This window comes from Paroedura picta, chromosome 3 (assembly GCF_049243985.1).
Source record: "Paroedura picta isolate Pp20150507F chromosome 3, Ppicta_v3.0, whole genome shotgun sequence".
NCBI classification, from domain to species: Eukaryota; Metazoa; Chordata; class Lepidosauria; order Squamata; family Gekkonidae; genus Paroedura; species Paroedura picta.
The window spans coordinates 63,422,584-63,447,761 of record NC_135371.1 but is presented as its reverse complement, the minus strand read 5'-3'; the positions used below and the strand labels follow the sequence as shown (position 1 = coordinate 63,447,761).

The 25,178-nt window shown below is 49.9% G+C and overlaps 2 long non-coding RNA genes across 4 annotated transcripts in view; one reads left to right on the top strand and one right to left on the bottom strand.

The window, feature by feature from the left end:
• The window catches only part of LOC143832132 (uncharacterized), a 42,018-nt gene extending 19,277 nt beyond the window's left edge, over positions 1-22,741 (top strand). For both annotated transcript variants that reach the window (XR_013229107.1, XR_013229106.1), the window contains exons 5-6: positions 21,552-21,702; positions 22,510-22,741. This is a non-coding gene — a long non-coding RNA (uncharacterized LOC143832132). The remainder of the gene's footprint in view (positions 1-21,551; positions 21,703-22,509) is intronic.
• Positions 1-25,178, bottom strand: part of LOC143832133 (uncharacterized) — a 91,741-nt gene that overhangs the window by 25,287 nt on the left and 41,276 nt on the right. The window lies entirely within an intron of this gene.

The window sequence follows — 25,178 nt, the reverse complement described above, 5'->3', positions numbered from 1 at the left end:
TTTTCCTAATGCCTCCACTTAATAATTTGAGGCCATTACCTTATTTATCTAATCTAGTTATCCCAGACCATAGGAGATAATTTACAGTTCTCCGATATAACATGCTTCCATCCGCTTTTAGGGAAGGCTTATTAAAAAAAAACACCTATCTTTAATCATGTATGCAGGTTTGGGAGTATTGAGACATCAGAACACGTATTACTCCAATGTAGGTTATACGAGCAAATCAGGAGATAACTTTCTTTGCCATCCCCACAGAATAGGTCCAACTCGGAGGCGATTAAAGACATCCTATACTAGCATAATATATTTGCCACAAGTAAATTTACATATTTGCTTCTTCAGATGAGAAGTCAAAGAAGTGAGGCTTGAAGAAAAATGAAAATTGCCTGGTGAGCCTTTCGCTACATACAGACGGAATAGTATTACAATCTGAAAGTGCCATCATGTTTGGCTTTCCTTTAAGCTAGTTTCACAGATCATCGTTCACAAATCAGTGGGGATGGGCAGATTATACATGGTAAACTACATCTCAGGCGAAGGAGTGTCAACAAAGTGTCTTTTGCCACTAGCCTGTCTGCAGGCAAATCAGTATTAAGGCAATTAATCTGCATCTCTGTTCCCCCTCCCATGCCTTTCAGCTCATCCTGCCTCTCTAATTTAGAGAAAGCAAACTAATGAGCTGGCACATGAACAACCCAGCATTATCTGGAATCTCCAGCTCAAATATTTTTATTACTGTCCAGCTGTAGCTATTTATCTGTTTAAGGAAAGATTCCATGTCTTAGTATCCCCCATATTTCTGTCCGTACACAGAGGTAGATGTTCAGAAATCATAGATAATTCCTACAGAGAACTCAGACAGAACTGCTCTGTGAGAACAGCTGTAAGGATGTGGAGAAGTGAAGAATCAAACCAGCTCTCCAGAGCTGCTGCTCTTAAGCATGACACCAAGTAATAACAAATAATTAATCTCTTGAACCCAGAAAGCTGGATCTCTAGAATGAAAATCTTAACGACATCATGTTTGCATCAAAGTTCAGTGTCAGAGAACAACTGAGTTAAACTAATAAATACCAAAAATAAGGTGTATTTATTAGCCACAACAAAAACTAGGGTTAATGGCAATTTCTACAAAAAGCATTCAATTTTAAATTGGAACCAGAGTTGCCACTTTTTTTCTGAGAAAAAAAAAGTTAGTAGAAAATACAATGGCAATATTCATTCATTCATTCATTCGACTTATTTATGCAATTTATATTCCTCCATACAATGGTTTGTGGTGGGTAACACGGTCCTCATTAAAAGTCCCATTAACTCCCCCCATTAAAAGGGCATACTGATAAAATATAAAAATATACCATGAACAGGTGATAAATAACACATAGTTAATTTTTTTATCTTTTGAGAAGTGTGACAGCATATTTAAAAATAATAACACAATCTGAGGTTAATCCAGACTAGGAGTTGTTTTCTAAAAATTCAACAAAATAAAATATATTATTAGCTATAATATTTATATTTACTATAAGAATAATGCTTTTTTTCTTTTCTGGAAATCGTGTTTCTTGAAATAGTATTCATTATAATTATTATTTACTAGCCAAAAAGCCCATTGCATTCAGGAATGCAATGGGCACTAGCAGGCAGCGGCAGGTAGAGCGGGCTAAGGGGGGGACGTACTGGAGGTGACGTTGGCATCAACGGCGAGGAGATCGTTGGCGGCCAGGCCGCCGAGAATGCAGCTGAGCAGCGGTGGGCGTGCGGAGGGCTGACGGCTGGTGGAGAGGGCATTGGCTGGGCAGTCGCGAGGGTTGCGGTGCATCCTTGCCATGCAGCGAGCGGCCAGGGAGCACGGCGCTGGCAGCAAGGGCCATCGGGAGGGCCTGGTCTGCCAGCGGGCGGGCAGAGGGCTGCACAGCTCTGCAGGCGGAAAGGGCTCTGTCGAGCCGGAGGCCCTGTGGCGTGCGGGTGCCAGGCTGTGGGGCGTCGCCAGTGAGAAGATGTGTGTGGAGCGGGTGGCTCCCTGGCGGGGGGTGGAGGACTGTGCAGTGCCCCGCAGCCTGGAAGGAGGCGAGTCGGCCAAGTGTTACCCTCGGCGGCCAGGTGTGTGGCGGTGAGGCTTGGCGAGCGGTGCCACACAGTTGCGGGAGGTGGGCACTGTAGGGGCATTCCCAATCCGGAGGCGCCTCCGGATTGGCCCACTGCCTTAGGCTACCTGTGGATTCTGAGGGCCAGACAGACCCGGACAGCAGAGTGTAGACCCAGACTCTTTATTTAAGAGCCAGTGGTAAAGATTATAGTTGTTATTATTGACCACTGAGGAAGGCCTTGTTGATCTTGTTGGTCATTGGATATATTCATCAATTTTACATGATGAATCATCAGTTTTGTATATGAATTTACTACAGCCTATATAAAGCTCATTTGATATTCTATGTGGTCTGACATTCAGACCTTATGTTTTTAATCTTTGTCATCTTTGAAGTTACTTGACCCTTGCAACAAGATTGATATACATTTGGATGAGTCTTTCCCCCCTTTTCCCTTGTGGGTTTCTATTCATGAACCAGCATAAACCATTGCCTCCTTGGCCACCATAGACTACACATCGCTGCGGGGAAAGGAGCAGGGATGCCACGTCTTTGACGCGGCAGCCCTGCTCCTTTCCAGCCGCACAACCTCCCAACTTGCGGCGAAAGGGCCTGGGACGCCGCGCCCCTTCGATGACGCCCCTCACGGCTGCTGGCCACAGCTTCCCCATCCCCAACGCCGATTCCCGGCCGATGCCGCTCCCAGACGCGGCTCCCCCGGCATCGGCGTCCTTCCCTGACAAACCTCCGCCGCCAACGCCCTGTCTGCACCGCCACTGGCTGTCCGAAGAATGGCCCGCCGCGGCCTGCGCCGCCGCCGCCCTCGCCACGCCTGGAACAACGCTGCCCTCGCCACCCCTCCAATGCCGAGCAGCCACACTTTGACGGCCCCGCCACCGCCGCAGCTGGCCTGCCACCCCCACGGCACACCACGTGCCCGCCCGCCGAAGGACTGCCCACCAAAATGGATCCCCGCAGCTCCTGGCCGCTGAGGAGCCGCCACCTCCGAAGGCAGGTAGGCCGCTTCCAGCCCTGGCCCCGCTGACGCCATCCGCGATCCGGGCAGGGGAGGGGACCCTTCTGCCGCCCCAACGCCCCTGTAGCCTTTGGGAGTCGCCGGGAAGGGGGGGAACCGCGCCCATCTAGCGCCCATTTTATTTCGAAATAAAATGGGCTTTAGATCTAGTCAGAGTATAAGCTTTTAAATTATTATTATTATATTTTTATTTCTAAGCCGCCCCTCTCCAGCCACAGTCGCAAAATGGCTAACAACGGTTAAAAATCCACACAGTTAAAACAAGCAAAAAGAAAAAAATTGCTCCATCACTAAAACCTGCAAGCAGATGGATCAGAATTCCTACCCAGGCCTAGATGGATAGGAGAGATGGTGGCAGGGGAACCCATTCAGTTGTCAATAAGTGTTAGCCTTTACCTCAACCATATGCTTGGTGAAAGAGTGCTGTTTTACAGAACTTTCCACTAAGCTGGAGCCAGGACCAAAAAGGCCCTGTCTCTGTTCGAATTCAGGTGCACTTCTCTGGCACTAGCAGAGCAGAGTACTCTTTGGGAGGCAGTCCCTAAGATATGCAGGTTGCAGACCATGTAAAGCCTTCAAGGCTAAAACCAACACCTTAAACCTGATCCAGAACTTCACCGGTACCTAGTTCAGCTGCTGGATAATAGGTTTAATGTGGTCTATCCATGTGGTCCTTTAAGGACCCTGGCAGCCACATTCTGGACCAGTTTTAATTTCCAGGTCAGGGATAAGGATAGGCCTGTGTAAAGTGAGTTACAGTAATCTAACCTGGAAATGACTACTATGGCTACGTATTCTGGGCCCATATAGAGCACTAGTAGTTTTGCTTGGCAAAGGTGGAAAACCACCTGCTTGGCTAGTTTTGTGACCTGTGCCTCCATGTTAAGGGAGGTGTTGAAGGTCACCCCAAAATTCCCAGTGCTCTGTGTAGCTTGTAACTACACTCCATCAAGACAGGGGCTGCACACTTCCTCCCTTCTCTGGTCCCTTCCTTCCCAGTCATAGGATCTCCATCTTCTGTGACTTTGCTGGAGCCATTCTGGCATGGCTCCGAGACACCTGTCCAAGGAATCTGGTGGACTCTACAGCTGGCTGCTCATTAACAGATAGGGTCAGGTGTAATCTGCATATTGATGACACCTGAGTCCAAACCCCTGGACAAGTTGGGCAAGAGGAGGCATAAAGAAGTTAAATAGTCCTGGGGAGAGAATCACGCACTGTGGACTCTGCACTGAAGTAGGCAGTGGTGTGATGGGTCTCCCCTGACAGCAACCCTTTGTCCCCAACTTTTGAAAGACCAGCCACTGCAAGGCTTACCCCTGTATACCCACATGGGTGAGGCAGTGAGCTGGAAGCTGGAAGCTCATGATCTCCATGGTGGAATGCTGCCGTGAGATCTAGAAGCACCAGCAGTGCTGATCTGCCTCGATCCAGCTGTCTTCAGAGGTTAGAGTGACGAGAGCTGTGTCCACCAGCCAGGTTGGAAACCGGACTGGAATAGGTCCAGAGTCATCCACCCTTAGGAACTTAAATTCTCATTCTTGTCTTCTTACACTGTTTCCCCTTTTTGTCATTAGTTTCACAGTAACAGTTTCATAAAACATTTGGTAGCCTCAAAAAAGGGGAACAATAGGCACAAGTCATGTTTATAAAATAATCTAGATACAGCAGCTACTGTACCACTGGACAAAAACTTCTGAGCAGAAGCCTTTCCTGGGTGCTTAAAATAATCCCCATCAAACACTTTTAAAAAGTGTCAACAAAATACAAGCAACTAGTAACCCAGTCAGCTCTTGGTAGCCTAAACAAATGTGACTTAAAGATACAGGGGAGCAGTTTCTCTCTCCCTCTCCCAGAGCTATCCTAATAATATATGAGCTGAGAAGAGATGAAGTTTGATGAACAAACCCCATGGGAGTGCCCTGAGGCCCAGTGCAATCATAAGCCTTAGGTATGGAGTGATTTTTGCCAGCCAGCCTTGAGGGGAACAATCAGTGGGGAGGGCACACTCTACCCAGAAGCACTAGTCAAAAGAACAATGAGTAGAACTAAATCAAATCATCATGTTTTAACCTACTTAATAGAGCACTGTGAGAAGAAAGCCTTTCAACTTCAGGTTAAAGCATATGGTAGAAGCCAGAAAGCCCCACAAGGAACTTGGCCACTATGGAATTCTTTTATAAGAGGGTATCTGCCCTCTTTCCGCACAATTTCAGATCCCACAGAAGGATGGGGTGGAAAGCTGGATAGAAATAAACACCTCAAGTGTTTCTTTGGCCTTGTGCAGAGCAGAATATATTGCTTGAAACTGCTCCTGGTACCCTCACAACCCCACCCACCCACAATGCAGCCTGGCTAGGATTACCTAGACTGCCAGCCTAAAGTTACACTAATGGATGTGAATTCATTGACACTTGTCCTTTTGCCTTGAGCACTCTCCTCTTGTTACTGCTGTTGCTGGCCCCAGTTGCTACGGTGACACACCTCTTTGGGGAGTGTAATTTAGACCTGTCAGTTAAACAGGAAAAGCTGAGACTGAGCCACAGGGAACCTTCAAGGTGGAGGGGAATTGGGAAAAACTGAAGGCACAGCAGAAATTACCCTAATCACTTGTCTTCTTGTCGAACAGCTAGGTTACCAAGTCTCAGAATAAAAAATTATAGGGCGTAAGGAGAGCCTAGGTGAGGAGATGTCACACAGAAACTAGGATTGGTCTGGTGGTAGAGCCTTTGGGAGTGGGTTGGCCTGATGGTTGAACCCAGAGCTTTTTGGAAAGCCCAAAGGCTGTGTTTAGGACGATTTGATGGCTGTTGGGAGACAGCTCAGTGCAAAAGTGGACTGCTATTGATTTCCAGGCTGGCACTAATGCCAAATAAGATGCTACTCTCCAGGATGGTATAAATATGGCCACAGCCTTTATTGCATCCAACCCATAACAGATGGTTGGCCCAAATTTTGGAGCACCTGGGAGGAGGCCCAAACCCCCACAGCCATCCGGCTGCACATAAGTCGGAGCCCAGTGGTGCCCTGGGACTTCCTTTCCCAGCTGGGAAGGTTGGTCCTTTGCCTCTGGGTCTCTCTACCTGGGAAGCAACCTTACCAGAACCCAATGGATGCCCATCTCATTTGGGCCCCTCGGTTGGTTGGCCTCGAGCCCATGGCCACCCAGCAGGATCAGCCGTGCTCCTACCAGCCAGTCTCTTAATGAGACACCCAACACCTCAGGGAGTCCAGTGAACATGCTGGCTCCCTGCCAAACGGGCTCCTCCTTGTGCTCCCTAATTGTCAGGATTGTAGAATCTCTGTCATAAATTAGCCTGAGTTCCTCCATGTCAGTTATATTGCTTGATTGGGCCTGGCGCCTCTTTGCCCTGGCCTTGTAGTTTGTAAGCTATAAAGTAGAGTAGTGATGTTATGTTAACTTTTATCTTGTTGTGGGCTCACAGGGTTGTTGTCACCTCTCTCAAGGCTGGGAGAATGGAATCCTGTTGTTTTAACACACATGTCTTTTCTCTCCTACCCCCCCCCTTGGGAACTGTCAAGTTTTGGGCGGGAGAAATGTATTGATAAGCTGGGGCAAATCTGGCCTCTGGTCAGATTTGACTTTCAGTCCAATGCGTATAGTGCTAATCAATAAAACTCTTTTCTTTTGAATAAGTTTTGTTGTGAGTTTCCTGTGCGTCTGACATCAAGTCAAATCTCACCACTCCTTTCACCTGCGAAAATGCAGGGCGAGGGACATACTTTTTCTGAGCAGGGAGAGGGCCTGGATTGGGACCTTTCCCAGGGCGACGGCGCCAGTGCAGGGCCGTACAGCTCGGGCATGCTGAGAGCAATCTCGGGGGCAACCCCGGGGCCCGAGGAATTTTTGGAACGACACGTCACCCAGCGTAGGCGATTGTCGAGGTACGACCACCCTACTGGGGACGAAGTGTGGCCGGAGCACCTGGCACTGCCTAGCTACGGACTGGAGCCTGTGGGTGAGACGCAGGACTTGCAGTACAAGCTGGACAGGGTGACCAACTGGCTGCAGGACCTTTCGGGTCGGTTGGATCCGGAGGAGAAACGCCGGACACAACGCCTGTTGAAGGAAGTGCTCGGTGGCGGTGCACACGATACCAGCGGGCGCAGAGCGAGCGGTGGGCTTGCCCTGCGGGAGCACGGCATGGCGGACACACAAGCAGCAGCGGATGCTGAAGCGGTGGCCAGAGCCAGAGCGCAGCTGGAGATCGAGGCGGAGGCTGCGGCGCGGGCGAGAGCGCAGAGGGAAAGGGAAAACGAAGACGAGGAGCGAGAGGACGCGGGTGGCGCTGGCGGCGACGGAGCCGGAGGCGACGGAGCTGGAGGCGACGGCGCGGACGGAGACGCTGAGGCAGCGGCGGCGGCGGCGGCGGCAGCAGCGGCGGCGGCGGCGGCGGACGTGGTGGGAGCCGAGGCGGCAGCAGCTGCAGCGGCGCGAGAAGCAGCGGCGGCGGCCGCGCGGGCAGCGGAGGCGGCGAGGGTGGCAGATCGAGCGAGAGTGGCGGCGGGACGAGGACGGGGCATCGGCCGGGGTGCAAGGCCCCTGGTCCCAGCTCCGGCGCCAGCGGAATGGGGCCCAGTGCGTCTACCCCCCCACCACCGTGGAGTGGAGATGCGGAGCACCTATAAATTCAAGGCTAAGTTTTCGGGGAACCCCGCAGAATTTCCTACGTTCCTGGTACATCTCCAGGCCTACATGATGGACATGGGCTTTACGTTCCATGACGACGCCGAGCGGGTGCGTTTTGTGGGGCAGGCCCTAGAAGGCAAGGCTGCCAAATGGTTCCTGGACTTGTACCGTTATCATCCCCAAGCCATCCGTAATTACAACCACTTCCTACGAGCCATGCGCCAGATGTATGTGGAGCCGTTCGAACGGGAGACGGCAGAGAAGAAACTCAGGGCTCACCGGCAAGGAAAATTGTCAGTGGTTGAGTATGCCCGTGAATTTAAGGAGCTGGCGTCTTCGGTGCCTGATTGGACCAAACCCCAACGCGTCCTGGCGTTTGTGGGGGGCCTCGATCCCACTCTGGCTGACAAATGCCTCCTTTTGGAAGACCCGCTTACCGTCGACGGGTGGGTCCAATTGGCTGGAGAGATGGAAAATCGATTGGAGCGGGCCTCGATGATTCAGGTCTTAGCGGGTAAAACTGTGGCGAAGACTTCCACCCCGGCGAAAGTCAAGCCCCGTGCGAAGCTGGAGCCGACGGAGCGCACCCGGCGCATGGCGAAAGGGCTGTGCTTGGGTTGCGGCCAGGCGGGGCATTTTCTCGCACAATGTCCGTCAAAAGCGGGATCGACACCGAGAGCCGCGAATAGCCCCCCAACGAAAGCTCAGCCCACCAAGAAAGCCGCCCCGAAGAAAAGTGCCAAGTCCCTGCTGGTGCCTGTGGCTGCCGTACCGGCAGTGGACGACTCGGAGGAAAGTAGCGAGCCGGAGGAGGAGGACCAAGCCGAAGCGCAGTCGGGAAACGAGGACGGTCTGCTGTAAAGGCGCCCCGCCAGCAGGCCGCCAACAGGGGCAAACACGCGGTGAGTGATTCCCCCTTGCTGCTCTTACCTGCCAATCTCTCCAACCCCAAGTCGGGGAAAACAGTGGGTGTCCGATGTATCGTGGACTCGGGGTGCACTCAATCATTAGTGAGCCCGGCGCTGGCCGAGACTTTGGGGGTGGGAAAGGTGCCGCTGAAAGAACCCTTGCCAATCACCCAATTAGATGGGAAATGTGCCCCCGGAGGGGAAGCCACGGCAAAAACGCGCCCAATGGACTTGGACATAAAAAAACATTGGGAGCAAATCCAACCTTTGGTAGCCCCTCACTCTGCTTTCCCTTGCGTGTTGGGGTTGGATTGGCTGAAGGAACATGACCCCCTAGTGAAATGGAAAGAAGGGACTGTGGAGTTCACCTCGCCCGCTTGCGAGCAGCATGCGCGGGTGCGGAGTCCCCCGAGCTCGGGGGTTGTGGCCGCATTGGGATCCGGGGGGGCAGCACTTCCTCCCGAGTATCGGGACTTTGCTGATGTGTTCGCGGAGGTGGAGTGCAACCAACTTCCTCCCCATCGTAAAACTGACTGTGCAATTGAATTGAAGAAGGGGGAACCCCTCCCCAAAGCCAAGCTTTACTCCATGAGCCTGCGGGAAATGGCGGAGCTCAGGGAATTTTTGGATAAAAACTTGGCGAGAGGCTTTATTAGACCAGCCACATCGTCCTTGGCGGCCCCGGTCCTCTTTGTGAAAAAGAAAGACGGTTCACTGCGCTTGTGCACCGACTACCGGGGTTTGAACGCAGTCTCCACATGCAACGCCTACCCGCTCCCCCTGATAAAGGACTTATTAGGCCACTTGGGGAAGGCGCGAATCTTCACGAAACTGGATTTAAGGGAGGCCTATTACCGGGTCCGCATAAAGAAGGGACACGAATATTTGACAGCCTTTAACACTCCCCTGGGGCAGTTTGAGTACACCGTAATGCCGTTCGGCCTCGCCGGCGCTCCGGGCGTGTTCATGAATATGATTAATGAAATTATGCATGATTTATTGTACCAAGGGGTGTTGGTTTATATTGATGATATTCTTGTGTATTCTGAAAATGTTGAGAGTCATGCTAACCTGGTCCGTGAGGTGCTCCGCCGCTTGCGGGAGCACCAGTTATTTGCCAAACTGTCAAAATGCGAGTTCCACCAAGATGCGGTGGAGTTTCTGGGCTTCCGGGTCTCCCAGGCCGGGATTGAAATGGACCCGGGCAAAGTGCGGGACCTGTTGGCGTGGGAACCCCCTCGTACTAGGAGGCAATTACAAAGTTTCTTGGGGTTCGCTAATTTTTATAGAACTTTTATCCCCAATTTTGCCAAAGTGGCATTGCCTCTTACTGATTTGTTGAAAACCAAACAAGGGGGAAAGACAGCTAACCGTCCGGGGGCGCCTCTCCATTGGACTCCCCCATGCCAGGACGCGTTTGACAAACTGAAATTGTTGTTTACGTCCGAACCGGTGCTGGCCCATGCTGACCCAACTAGGCAATTCACCGTGCAAGTAGATTCCTCGGACGTGGCAATGGGGGCCGTGATCCTCCAAGAGGGGGAGGATGGGAAATTACACCCGCTGGCCTATCTTTCAAAGAAATTTTCTGGGGCGGAACGGAACTGGGCCATTTGGGAGAAAGAAGCGGCTGCAGTCAAATTGGCTCTTTCCACTTGGAGGCATTGGTTAGAGGGGTCCGCAGTGCCATTTGTGGTCTGGACGGATCATAAAAACCTCCAGGCGCTCAAGCAGCCCCGCTCGCTTTCGGCAAAACAGATGAGATGGGCGGAGTTTTTCGCTCGTTTTAACTTCTCCCTTAAACATCTACCCGGCAAAATGAACTTTCTGGCAGACGCCCTGTCGCGCCTGCCCCAGTACAACAGCAAACGAGACCCATTGGTGGATACAGTTTTTACCCCCGCCCAACTGGGGATGGCCGCGGTGACGCGCAGCCACGCGAAGTCTGTAACGCCCATTCCAGGGGGTTGGGTCCAGAAGGAGTTGTCACAGGACTCGGAATTTTACTCCCTCCGCCCCGATCTGACTGAGAAGGGGGGGCTCTTTTTCAAAGGCGAGAGGCTTTTTGTCCCGGCTGCGGCCAGGGGAGAGGTTTTAAAACTTTGTCATGATGCGAAAACAGCTGGACATTTTGGGTTTGTGAAAACTCTGCACCTGGTCAGGAGACAGTATTGGTGGCCCTCTCTGCGCAAGGATGTGGAAAAGTATGTGCAGGGGTGCCCCATTTGTGTCACCTCAAAACCTGCTGGTGGAAAGAAAAAAGGGCTGCTGCAGCCCCAGCCCACCCCCTCTCGGCCTTGGACGGATGTCACTATGGATTTTATCACGGACTTACCTCCCAGTCAAGGGAAAACCGTCATTTGGGTGGTAGTGGACGCTTTCTCAAAGCAGGCTCATTTTATCCCGTGCACGGCCTTGCCTACTGCAGCCAAATTGGCTTCAATGTTTATAAACCACGTGGTACGTCTGCACGGGATCCCGACACGTGTTCTGACGGATCGGGGCCCCCAGTTCGTTGCCAAGTTCTGGCGGGAGCTCCTGAAGTTGTTAGGCATAGAACAAGCCCTCACCTCAGGCTATCACCCCGAGTCTAATGGCCAGACCGAGAGAGTCAACCAGATCTTGGAGCAATATTTGCGCTGCTTTATCAATCATCAGCAAGATGACTGGGTTTCCTTATTGCCACTCGCTGAATTTGCCTATAATAATGGGGCCCACGCCTCCACGGGGGTATCCCCCTTCAAGGTGGTGTATGGGACTGATTTAGTGGCAGCACCCACCTGGGAACTTAGCTCTACCGAAGCCCCTGACATTCATAAGTGGGCTGCAACCATCAGTGCAGGATGGCCGGAGATAGTTGCCAGCCTCAAAGGGGCGAAACAGGCCTATAAAGCCCAGGCAGATAAAAAACGGGTACCTGCACCAGAATGGAAAGTGGGAGATCTGGCCTATTTGTCCACAAAGAATTTGCGGTGTCAACAAAAATCCAAGAAGCTTGGCCCAAAATATGTGGGTCCATTTAAGGTGGTTAAACTAATAAATGCTGTAACTGTGGAACTTGCTTTACCAAAGACTTATAGGAATGTGCATCCGGTTTTTCATTCCAGCCTGCTGCGGAGAGCTCCCGTCCCGGATGAATGGCACCCTCCTCCAGCTACGCCTGTGCCGATATACATCGACAAAGACACCCACTATGAAGTTAACCAAATTTTAGACTCTCGTATGCATAAGGGTCGCCTCCAGTATTTGGTCGATTGGAAAGATTTCCCCTCTGGGGACAAGGAGTGGGTTGAGGCTGGGAATGTGAAGGCGTCCCGCCTTCTCCGGGCTTTCCATCGAGCATTCCCTGATTGTCCTCGCCCGGTGGATGCCGGCTAGGTGGGGGAGTGAGTTAGTTTTAATGCGGAGGGATGTCAGGATTGTAGAATCTCTGTCATAAATTAGCCTGAGTTCCTCCATGTCAGTTATATTGCTTGATTGGGCCTGGCGCCTCTTTGCCCTGGCCTTGTAGTTTGTAAGCTATAAAGTAGAGTAGTGATGTTATGTTAACTTTTATCTTGTTGTGGGCTCACAGGGTTGTTGTCACCTCTCTCAAGGCTGGGAGAATGGAATCCTGTTGTTTTAACACACATGTCTTTTCTCTCCTACCCCCCCCCCTTGGGAACTGTCAAGTTTTGGGCGGGAGAAATGTATTGATAAGCTGGGGCAAATCTGGCCTCTGGTCAGATTTGACTTTCAGTCCAATGCGTATAGTGCTAATCAATAAAACTCTTTTCTTTTGAATAAATTTTGTTGTGAGTTTCCTGTGCGTCTGACACTAATCCGCCATTGAACGGGCTCTATTGGTCTTGTTCCTGCCAACCCACAGCAGCCCTTTAGCCATCCGAGCAGAGCATCCCATATCCCGTGACCATGTCACAACCCCAACTTGTCAAATGAACTCCATCCTGCCGAAACAAGGGCGGCAAACGAAAGGTTATGTCCGGGTGCAAAACCACCAAACCTCCGATCAGTCATCAACTTGCAGACTACTTTGTTCACTTTGGTTTTTGCCCAGTTTACACAATCTGGGCACACGGCATCCCGCCTAACCCGACTGTCCAACAAATCTGATCAGATCAACTGCGTTCTCAGCAAGCGCTGAGCCAGCACCCGCATATCGGCTGTAATCAGGTTGATCAATTGCAGGCCAGGGAGAGATCATTCTCTCCCAGGTGGATCAGTAGTAATGTTGGAGTGCCACTTTGGAAAACTGCCTCCGGCACAATGCTCAGCAACGGTTGCCAGGGAAGCCCATGGTGCCCCATCCACTGGATCTGGAGACGGTCTTCTAAACCCAAGTCCTGCCCCCATCCGGATCCTGCTGCCAACACGCCTGCCCAGTAGGGGATACTATGCCCCACAGTGAGAACGGTGGGGATGGCGACTCTCGACCCTGAAATGCGTCACATGTTAGGCCCCTACCTCAGGGTGGATTTAAGTTCTGTATGCCCAAGACTGCCACCTCCCAATCCCCTTGATCCCTTCCGGAGACACCCCATACAGATGTGCTTGTGTCACAGCCCCAATACGGAAGGAGTGAGTGCCGTAACAAAGAATATGGAGCCTCAGCCCCAGTATACATTGCCTCAGTATGGCGGGGAACTGGATATGGGACAGGCTTGTCCCATTTGCATGCATAAATAGAATGCCCAGTACTGGAGGTCGGCATCGCAAGAACTCCTTTAGCCCTTCAAGACCTGGGGGATGATAACATGGACCCTCCTTCCAGTCTGATCCGATTTTGACCGTCGGACTGTGAGCACCACCCCCTCCTCAAGAAACTCAATGTCTTCCACGTGAAGGGCAGATGACCCAGTGGCAACTCGAGAATGAGAAACCAACTCACTACAAAACAAGTCCCCATAATAGGCCAGTAAAAATGCTGCACGCAACAGAGAGGTCTCGTACCGGAAAAAACAGACCCTGCCCAGCTCAGCCAGTAAGTGGTGTAGCAACGACAGTGTGATCGGCCGCCTGGCACCGTGTGGCTGAGGAGTCTGCCATCCCCAACCTTATTTATACAGTATTTTGGCCAGGTGAGAGGCGGCGGGGTCCCACTCCTCGTAGACCTTGCTATAAAATGACAGGCCCACTAGAGTGACCCACATTGTCCTGTGTGATGCACCCTGTTCCTAGAGGTGTGCTAAATAGTGCAAAAGCCACTCCTACATCAACGGCCATGGCTGTTCCGCTCCCGCCTTGCATGCAAAGTCCAAAAACCCAGAGGCGGCCCCTTTGTATGATTGTTGTGTGGCTGACATGGAACCCAGGACCCCTTCCAGAATCAGTTGCTCCCAAGCGTCCACAGTTCGTTCAGGAATTCCTCTGGGTCCATGCGAGCCCCTCAGGCCAACTGGTGGAACCGCTCAAGCTGTAGGCAAGAAAGGAGCAGGACATGGCGTTTGCGCCACGCACGTCAGCAAATGTGCATGCAACGCCAGGTTGTGCATGTGCATTTGCACCATGCACGACCACAAACGCACATGTGCGACCGGGTCACGCATGTGTGCATCCTCGGGAGTGCCCCGCATGCGTGTTTGCGGCTGCACATGGCACGAACGTGCATGCACGATCCGGTCACGCATGCATGGCATGCGCGGCCGGGTGATCGCCCTCCCCGCTGCCGCCGGTCTGCAGCCTGCACTATATCATTAACCCCAGGAATGTGCCGAGCCTTGAAAGAAGCATTATGCATCAAACACGTGAGGACCATGCGCCACACAAGCCACGTGACCCTCTCTGTTCTGGCAGTCTGTTTACTACGTGGACCACTGCCTAGTTGTCACACCAGGACCCTCTTATTTTCAAACAGGCCCCTCCAGAGCTCCATGGCAACCATAATGGGAAACAGCTCCAAAAAGGTCAAATCCCTCTTGACTTCTGGACCCCAACTGTCAGACCACCGTTGGGCGCAACAACTCATTCCTTGCCGTGACGAGGGGGCGAACTAGCCTATTGCAGAGGTACGACGTTGGGCGCACTATCGGCCCTCATAGTAGAGGCCAAACCCTAAGCTGCCGGCAGCATTTGTATGGACTTCCAAAGCCTCCCCAGGTCCCAGCGGGGTCTGCCAAATGGACACCCCATTGTAAGCTTGGAGGAATCGCAACCAACTTTTCATCTTCTTCTTCTTCTTCTTCTTCTTCTTCATCTATGTACCAGGACTCCTGGAACTGGAACCCTACAGGCAGAAATCCTCGGGGTGGGCAGGCAGAAGCCAGAACGCTGACTGCACGTCGCACTTTGCAAGGGGGGCACCCGGCCCACAGCTCCGAACGATGTCCACCACCACATCAAAGAGGCGTTCCTGACAGTAGTCAGCTGAATTTCCACCCTTTGAACAAGTGGATATGGCATGTCCTGCTCCACAAGTCTCACACTTGTGTTCAAAGCGGCAGTTCTGCCTCTTGCACCCTGTCCTGTTGAAATCCCAACAGACCAAGCCAAAAGGCTTTTTGGCTGTGGGCAGGACCTTTATCTGCTCCTTCTGTTGCTTTACAAATGACCCCACCTGCATGATCCATGAATCATGGTGTTTGAGGTCCCACCTCACCAGAGCATTATGCGAGGCCAACTCCCAGAACTCCCGATCATACTCGAAAGCAGCCTCTTCCCCGGCTTCCAGGATATGCGAAAGGTGGCGACTCAAATGCCACCCCTACTCCGGGTACACTGCGGCTATCTATGCCATATATTCAGTGAATCCCCACAGCCAGTTAGAAAACGTTCTCTCACATTGGGGCTGGTCCGTCTTCTTTGAATCCCTCTTGTGCCCAGTATCGTCCCCTTTGCTTTGTCCCCTTACAAAGGCAAAGACATCCATGAAATACCTATCAAGGGCCGTTTCTCGCAACTTCGCTGGCAGGTGGAGCCACCGCCCTGGCATAGCCTTGCCAGTATGCCGACTCCTCCCCCACAGTGGCAGTGGGTGGCACCCAAACACTGCGCCCAGTCACAGTGCCCTGCAGGGCCACCAGAGAAAGCACTCTGCCAGCCCCCTTCTCCTTGCCCCTTGTTCTCCTGCTAGAGCAGTTGAGACCCCTGGAGCCACCTGCAGTTGTCCTGAGGCCCCTGTGGCTTGAGCTCCCCCTGTGCCATCCAGGGGGAACTGGCCCAGAATGAATTCGGGGTTGCCCCTTGTAGTGCTCCCTCCCTTCACTAAGCTGGGAGCCAGCATGTCCAGACTCCCTGGTGGACCCTTTCTCTGACACAGGGTCTACCATGGTTTGCCTTGTCCATGGGGCTCAAGCCCTGGGGCAGGTCCCCAAATGGGCCCTCTCTGACACAATCTGCACTCCACAAGGCACCTGGAGCAGCAACGAGGTGGGGAAAATATTCCCCCGCTGGTCCTGAGGCCAGTTCCTGCTCATCCCGGGCGAATCTGCTGGGCTCTACGCTGGCACCAGCCTCCCTGACCCGCGTCAGCCTTCTCTAACGCCACGGAACAGCAAAGCTGTCCTGACGGCGTCCCGGGCAGGGAGGATGGTGCGGCTCCACATGGTGCCTTAAACAGATGCTTTCCGGCTCCTGCCTACCCCACTGTGCCATGCGTGCCTGTGGCATGCATACTCCCAGGGCCATCGCGTCCTGCTTCAGTGGCCTGGGCTGCATCATCAATCGCAGCTTTGTATATTGTACAGCTCTCTGACTGTCCTAATATCGCAGCTCTCAGATATCTTCTTCCTGGTTTCCAGGTTGTGAATAACCAAGACCTTTCCCACAGTTATTATTTGCCATGGTATTTTCACCACATTGGATTCTAAATGTAAACTCTGAATGTTGCGCCTGCCATTCTGCATCTGTGGTTTTCTCCCATCAGTGATCTGGACTTCAATAGCGGCATGTGTTTTGCATTTTTGTCAGTAGAGTGGGCTGTCCTGCCTTCCATCATGCCTCCCCCTTTTGGGGGGGGGGGTTCAGCACATTTGCAATAACGGACTTGCCATAGCAATTTAGCTCAGAAGTTGTGAGCCCCATGCTTGAAGCACAATTTTGTGCTTTGTTTGCTTTTTTCCCCTTCCTGCACAAGGCAACATTTAACACACACCATTCTTCAATTTCCTTGACACTTAAATCACCCAAGTGTGGGAGGCAGGGTCTTGTGTTAATGCACATTCAATCACTATGTATGCTTGAAGACAAAGCATGTCGGCTGGCATTACACAAGTGTGAAGAAGAAGAAGAAGAAGAAGAAGAAGAAGAAGAAGAAGAAGAAGAAGAAGAAGAAGAAGAAGAAGAAGAAGAAGAAGAAGAAGAAGAAGAAGAATTGGTTCTTATATGACACTTTTCTCTACCAGGGTCTCAAAGTGGCTTACAATCACCTTCCCTTTCCTCTCCGCGCAAGAAACACCCTGTGAGGTGGGTGAGGCTGAGAGAGCCCTGATATCACTGCTCGGTCAGAACAGCTCTGTCAGTGCTGTGGCGAGCCCAAGGTCACCCAGCTGGCTGCATATGAAGGAGCAGGGAACCAAACCCAGCTCACCAGATTAGAAATCCGTGTTCCTAGCCACTACACCAAGTTATGAAAGTTACAAAATGCCCCATTGTGCCTTAAATCATGAAAGTGTATCTAGATACTGTAGGGGGAGACAGGGAAGGTAGGGAGACGGATGTGGAGTTCCACTTCTTGACAGCCTTACAACTCCAGACAACTGCTAACAGGTTCCCTTTTGAAGGAACCTTCTCATATTAATAGTGGAGAAAGATCAGGCAGAAAACAATACTATCAAGGTTATTTTCTGGAGCTTTCCCAGAATGTAGGCATTACTGTTATTGCAAATCTGCATTGTAACACGATCATGTTCAAAAAGATTTTTGAAATAAAGAGAGGAGTGCATGTGGGAGAAGAGGTTACTAGTAGGTGGAGTTGATATATATATCTATGATGACATCACAGGAGGCAGTTAAGGAGGTAGAAGTACAGCTCTCTGGACCTATTCCAGTCCGGTTTCCAACCTGGCCAAGGAGTAGACACAGCTGTGGTCACTCTGACCTCTGAAGACAGCTGGATCAAGGCAGATAAGCAGGGGAAGAACCCTTATCAACTCCATTGTGGGGTCCCTCAGGGTTCGGCCCTCTCCCCCTTGCTGTTCAACATCTTTATGTGCCCTCTGTTCCAGCTTGTGCGGAATTTAGGCTTGGGTTGCCAACAATATGCAAATGATACCCAGCTGTATCTCCTCATGGACAGTCACCCGAACTCTCCCCAGAACCATTTGCCAGATGTTTGGAAGCCATGGCAGTATGGCTCGAGCAGAGTTGCCTGAAACTCAACCTCTCCAAGACAGTGGTCCTGTGATTGGGTGGTAGGGGGCGGATCAGGAAGCGCATTTACCTACCTTGGCAGGAATGCAACTGGCCATCACATCCCAGGCCAGGAATTTGGGGGTGATCTTCAATGCTTCATTAACTCTGGAGGCTCAGGTCAAGAGGGTAGCTGGCCAGGCATTTTTCCATCTTCACCAGGCTCTGCTACTAGCACCCTACCTGTCCTCCAAACATCTGGTCACAGTGATCCATGCAACGATCACCTCCAGAATAGATTTCCGTAACCCAATGTATGCAAGCCTGCCTTTGGGCTTGATCCGGAAATTGCAGCTGGTGCAAAATGTGTCTGCTAGGGTCCTTACAGGAACACCTTGGATGGCCCATTTCCAGGCGGTGCTGAGGCAGCTGCATTGGTTACCAGTTGCCTCCCGGATCCGGTTTAAGGTTTTGGTATTAACGTTTAAGGCCCTTCGTGGTCTGGGACCCACATACTTGAGGGATCAGCTTTTGCCCTATGTTCCCCGCAGGGCTTTACGCTCGGTAGCACTGATTTGTTGGGGATTTCCGGCCTGAGAGAGGCATGCCTGGCCTCAACCAGGGCTAGGGGCTTCGGTTCTGGCCCCCACCTGGTGGTATGAGCTCCCAGAAGAACTACAGGCCCTGTGGGAGCTTCCAGAATTCCGCAGGGCCTGCAAGACAGAGCTCTTCCACCAGGTCTATCGTTGAGGCCAGAGTGCTAAGGTAGAGCCAAGGGCCAATTGGCCCTTTTCCTCATCCCAGACTGGGCCCACCCCAACCCCCCTTACTGCTTTATTTATACCGCTCCGAGAGCGGTTTACAGATTGTAATTTCTGTTTGTGTTTTGAGGGGAAGTTTTATCGAGGGGTTTATGCACATTTTATAACTTGCCACAAGCCTTATAGGGAGTGACGGGTAAGAAATTTAATAATAATAATAATAATAATAATAATAATAATAATAATAATAATAATAATAATAATAATAATAATAATACTTGAATCATTGGATAACTGTAAATGGCCTTCCAGGGGGAGGGGAAGATTTTCAAACCATGGGGCAAACAGAAATTGCATTCAGATCTGCTCATTAAGAACACATTTTTGTGTAAAAGGTTTGTTATTCTGCAGGACTTTAGGAAGGTTAAAGTGGCATTTTTCATGACAGTAGAAATAGGTTCAGAATTACTATCTTTACGGTGGAGCTTGGTGAATCAAGCCCTTTAAGGAGTTTGCCAAGGCACTCTCATCACTGCAATTGTCTGAACAATTCAGGGGAAGACGGCTACCTTTCTGGAGTTGGCCCAGAATGTGCAGGCATTCTTGCAGCAGTGCATACACAGCAGTGCATAGACTGCAAAGGAGCATCAAGTCCCCCCTGGAGCCTCTCACCAAGAAGAAGGTGTACATGTTGGTGGCCATATGTGACCTGCACGTTCACTGGAGACATGCAGCACTTGCAGGTTAAGAGGGACACACTCTGCCTCAAAGGAGAGAAAAGTAGCCCTTCTGCCCCCCCCCCCCGTTAACCCATCTGGGGATGTTCCTGATATGGTCTTGGTGATGGAACATGTCAGAGAGGAGTTGGCACCAGTGAAAACATGAGATGCATGAGACAGGTTTCAGTGGCTGGAATGCAAAGAAGAAGAGTTGGGTTTTTTAATACCCCACTTTCCACTACCCAAAGGAGTCCCAAAGCAACTTAAAAACATCTTTCCCTTCCTCTTCCCACAACAGACACCCTGTCAGATAGGTGGGTCTGAGAGAGCTCTGACAGAACTGCTCTGTAGGCACAGGTCTAAGAAAACTATGACTAGCCTACGGTTCCCCAGAAGGCTTCATGTAGAGGAGTGGGGAATCATACCTGGTTCTCCAGAGTCTGCCATTCAGGCTACCTATCTGTCTAACAAGTCTTGTGTCACCATTCCACTGAGCTACTGAGCCAGGAAAGAGACAGTTTGTCCAGAGCTCTCTCTTGTGAATCAGAGATTCCTAGAGAATCAGAGAATCAGTTGCCTCCTTCCTCTTCCCACCACCAGAAATAAGATTTTATCTCTGTTTATCTTTCCCTTTACTGAATGAGCCTCCTTAATAATAATTTTTTTTCTTTGCTAAAGAACTCTGGCTGTTCCATCCTGTCACAGTAGGAAATTTTGGCTGTTGGCTTAGTCCAGAAACTTGAGGGAAGGATCAGGAATTCCCTTTAACTTAAACTACATAAAGGGCACTCCACCCTTTTGAAAATAAAAGAAATATCAGGTCATATCTGCTCTTCTGGAGAGTTGAGCAACTGATCTTTCTGAAGGCCAATTTGCAACTCTTCAACTAACGAGCCTTGGCCTTTGAGAGTGTGTGAAGAGAGCCTAGGCTTGTGCCTGCATTCTCTCAGTCTCCGGCAAACATTGCCTTCTAAAACTTAAAAATCAAAACTAGAAGCAGTAAGTAGGGTTGTGTGTGGTGGCATCTGAACCGGCCGTTCCAGGCTGACGCAGCCAGCGCCGCACCATGGGGGGGCAGGGGAGGGGAGGTGCAGGCACCGGTGCACCATGCCTGAGTGTGTGTGCCGAGTTACGCACCGGCACCCATGCCTCCCCCCTCCGCCTGCGGCATGGAACAGCCGATTTGGACGCCATGCACAACCCTAGTAGTAAGGTCATTGTCTTATTCAATTTGCACTAAATAGAATCCACATTTCATATTGTGGCAGTTGACCCATAGTTGCTGCGAGGCAGAGGGCTTAGCACCTCTCAGCACAATTCTATGCAGAAAATAAATGAATATTGTGCCAATAATCTTGGTTTTGCCACTCTCTTAAATAGTGATGGACACAGACTGCATTTTTGCACCAATCCGTGAACTGATAGGCCAGTTTGCAAGCCATTTAAAGATCAAACCATTGCTTTGTAGTCTCCCCTAAAAGCCTTGGGTAGCAGAAAGTAGGTGTTTAAAAGACTCAGAGCCATTTAGACCAAACAAATGAGTCTTGTGGGGTGGGGGATCCTCACCTCTCAGCTGTTGTGCTCTATGCCAGTGGTCTCCAACCTTTTTATCACCAGGGACCGGTCAACGCTTGACAATTTTACTGAAGCCTGGGGGGGGGTAGTCTTTTGCCAAGGGACATTGTTGCGGCCTGACCCCTGCTCCACTTGCTTTCCCGCTGGCGCCCCTGACTTCCCACCACCCACTGGGGGGCGCTGCCAGCAGCAGCTGCGCCGTGCCACACTGAGGGGGAGCCCCAGCCATGGCAGCCACCGGAGAGCACCAAAAGTGAGCTGGCGGCAGAGTGGCAGGGCAGCCCCAGAGGCAGCAGCCAGGGAGGAAGACGAGGAGGAGCCCGGTACTGACTGATCCATGGACCGGTACCAGTCCCCGGACCGGGGGTTGGGGACCACTGCTCTATGCAACATGTGACAGAAAAAAACCAAAACAAAACTTGGGGGTGAAATAGCTTGGAGGAGTTTCATCCCTTGCTTCCTGCTTGTTGAGAAAAAACGAAGCCAATCTGAGAGACCGTTTGTCTGCTTATGCCCCTCGCAGGGTTCTTCGCTCTACAGGTGTAAATCTGCTTGAGGGGTAGAAAACCTGTAGAAAGAGGGAGAATCTAAATAAGGCATACTTGAAAATTTTCTACCATTCAGAAAGCACAGAGCAGACCAGCATGTAATCTACAGTACAGCATCTCATGTATGTAAGTATGTAAAAGCCCCAGGCTAATCTGACTTGGTTGTACCATTAAGTGTATGTAGAATTTGTTTTAAGATAAATTTTGCAAGGCAGTACCCTGAATAGTTTGAGTGTTGATTCTTAAAAGTTCTTGGCAAGGAGTTGTGATTAAGCACATCTTCAGGATCACTCAGGGTCATTCAGTATTTTTATCTAAAAGCGAGCCATCAGGCCCCAAATGGGCATTTAGGTTCTCTGCTATCATAATTCTTGATTCAGTGTGCTCTATAGATAAAAAGGATATATATAATTTGAATTCAGCCCAAATATTCTCTACCTCTGCATTCTTTTTCTTGGGGCCTCCTTTCTAAAAAAAAAAATGACACTAAAGCATCAATATATTGCCATAGTGTTGTTAAGATAGTGCAAGTAGATTATCTGGATTCCCAGTTTTCTTTTATTTTTAAAAAGTAAAGCTCTATTATCTTCCATTCTGAAGACTGATGTTAGAATGAGGGGAGAGGGAGTAGGTTAACAATGATAACAATCCAATCACTGAAAAGTGGGCTGGAGGTAGATAGGACAAAGAAAACCAACAGAAACATTACACACTAGGAAAAAGCCAACTCAAAAACAGCTTCCAGAAAAACTTTGGCATAAAAATGGGGTCAACAAAGTTGGACCTCTGCCCCAAGGAGACCAAAGGGAAAACTAAAGGCAGAAATCAGAGGATAAATAAAACCAGTATGGGGCCAGAACCGATGAAAAAAGCCCATGCAGAAAAGTCTAGTCTCAACTTGCTAACAGCAGTTTTTTTTTTTTGTCTTTGTAGGATCCATGATATGCTTCCATGCTGCAGTATTGTTACAAGAATTCTTTTAGAGAGACTGAAAACACTGCAATTTTCTAATAAGAATGCTTTTGGAATTTCCCTCTTACCCAACTCTAGTTGAAATCAGTTACTGGAAGTCTAATTGAGAAATTACATTATCCCTTCCTCAAAAAGGTCCCTTATGTACAAGTGCATATTAAATAACTTATTTTTCTTACTATTAAATGCTCTCAGACCTCAATTGTAATGTGTGCTTGACTGATTATGCCTCTGAGAGTTTCCCCAAAGCTATCAGTCGGGTGTTCAAATATACCTGGATTGTGTCCCACACACATGCATCAGTCAGTTAAGGAAGTACCAGCTCAGAGTGTTTCACTGATGAAAATAGCAGGCAAGAAGACAGAACGGTGGGAAACAGAACTTGCTGAATATACACAGGCCAGGGCAGCGTGCTCTTCCGTTTAAATAGAAGTCATAGCCTTTATAAGTTCTATTGCTTTTTCAGTTTATTTTGTTCATGAAACCAGAGCCTTTCTAGCTACACTGATGCACAAGAATTCAGTTATAGACCTCTGGTCTTTCTTGTATTTCACAGCAGTGCTGTGACAGTTCAAATAGCACAACCTTCTATTCTCCCTACATTATTAAACCAGATGAATCACAATATGGCAGAAATGTATATATATATGGTTGGACTCTGCCAGACATATAAGTTACAGAGTTGCAAGGTGCCTGCTCTGGGCAGGGAAATCCCATTCCGTCCTGCATGGCCTGTCTTTGCTCTGGTGAATACAGGAAGAAAATGTGGAAGATGGCATTGCTGATATTTTGATACCACATTCAGGCAAAGAACCAGAAGTGACATCACTGCTCTCCCCAGAATCTCGAGGAACTGATGAATTCTCTGTGGTATTTGCCATAGAGTTTGGGGGGGGGGGTCTCTAGAGTCATGGGGAGAAGTTAATCATGTCTGGGTTTTCACCTGAAGTGAAATGTAAGCAATTGAATTGTCAATTTCTCTTCCCAGTCTCCACTCCCAGACAGGTCACAGGGGCCATGGGTCTGACATAGAATCATAGAATCATAGAGTTGGAAGGGGCCATATAGGACATCTAGTCCAACCCCCTGCTCAACGCAGGATCAGCCCAAAGCATCCTAAAGCATCCAAGAAAAGTGTGTATCCAACCTTTGCTTGAAAACTGCCAGTGAGGGGGAGCTCACTGCCTCCTTAAGCAGCCTATTCCACTGCTGAACTACTCTGACTGTGAAAATTTTTTTCCTGATATCTAGCCTATATCGTTGTACTTGTAGTTTAAACCCATTACTGTGTGTACTTTCCTCTGCAGCCAATGGGAACAGCATCCTGCCCTCCTCCAAATGACAGCCTTTCAAATACTTAAAAAGGGCTATCATGTCCCCTCTCAACCTCCTTTTCTCCAGGCTGAACATTCCCAAGTCCCTCAACCTATCTTCATAGGGCTTGGTCCCATGGCCCCAGATCATCCTTGTCGCTCTCCTCTGTACCCTTTCGATATTATCTACGTCCTTCTTGAAGTGAGGCCTCCAGAAATGCACACAGTACTCCAGGTGTGGTCTGACCAGTGCCGTATACAATGGGACTATGACATCTTGTGATTTTGACGTGATGCCCCTGTTGATACAGGGCATTTGCCTTTTTTACCGCTGCATCACACTGCCTGCTCATGTTTAGTTTACAATCCAGAAGTACCCCAAGGTCTCATTCACACACAGTGTTACCTAGAAGTGTATCCCCCATCCAGTAGGTATGCTTTTCATTTTTCTGACCCAGATGCAGAACTTTACACTTATTTTTATTAAATTGCATCTTGCTCTCATTTGCCCATTTTTTCATTGTGTTCAGATCTCGTTGAACTCTGTCTCTATTTTCTGGAGTATTTCCCAGTCCTCCTAATTTTGTGTCATCTGCAAACTTGATGAGTAGTCCTTTCACCCCCTCATCTAGATCATTAATAATTATTTTAAAAAGTACCCGACTGAGCACCAAGCCCTGAGGTACCCTGCTACTCACCTCCCTCCAGTCTGATGAAACACCATTGACAACAACTGTCTGAGTGCGGTTCTCTAACCAATTCCCTATCCACCTAACTATCTGAAAATCCAGATTGCAGTCCTTCAATTTATCCATCAGAACATCATGGGGAACCTTATCAAAAGCTTTACTAAAATCCAAGTAAACAACATCAACCGAATTTCCACGATCCAGCAAACCTGTCTTCTTAGTCAAAAAAGGAAACCAGGTTGGTCTGACAGGACCTGTTGGAGACGAATCCATGCTGACTTCCTTGGATCACCAAATTGTCCTCCAGATGTTTGCAGATCGCTCCCTTTAATATCTGCTCCATTATCTTAGCCACAACAGAGGTCAGACTCACTGGTTTGTAGTTTCCTGGGTCATCCTTCCTCCCTTTTTTGAAGATCGGAATAACGTTTGCTCTCTTCCAGTCCTCCGGGACATCTCCAGTCCTTAAAGAGGTCCCAAAGATGATGGACAAGGGCTGTGCAAGTTCTCTGGAAAGTTCTTTGAGCACTCTCGGGTGCATTTCATCTGGCCCAGGGGATTTGAACTCATCCAATGCAGCTAAATGCCTCTCAACAACCTCTCTGTCCATGTCAACCTGCCACCCACA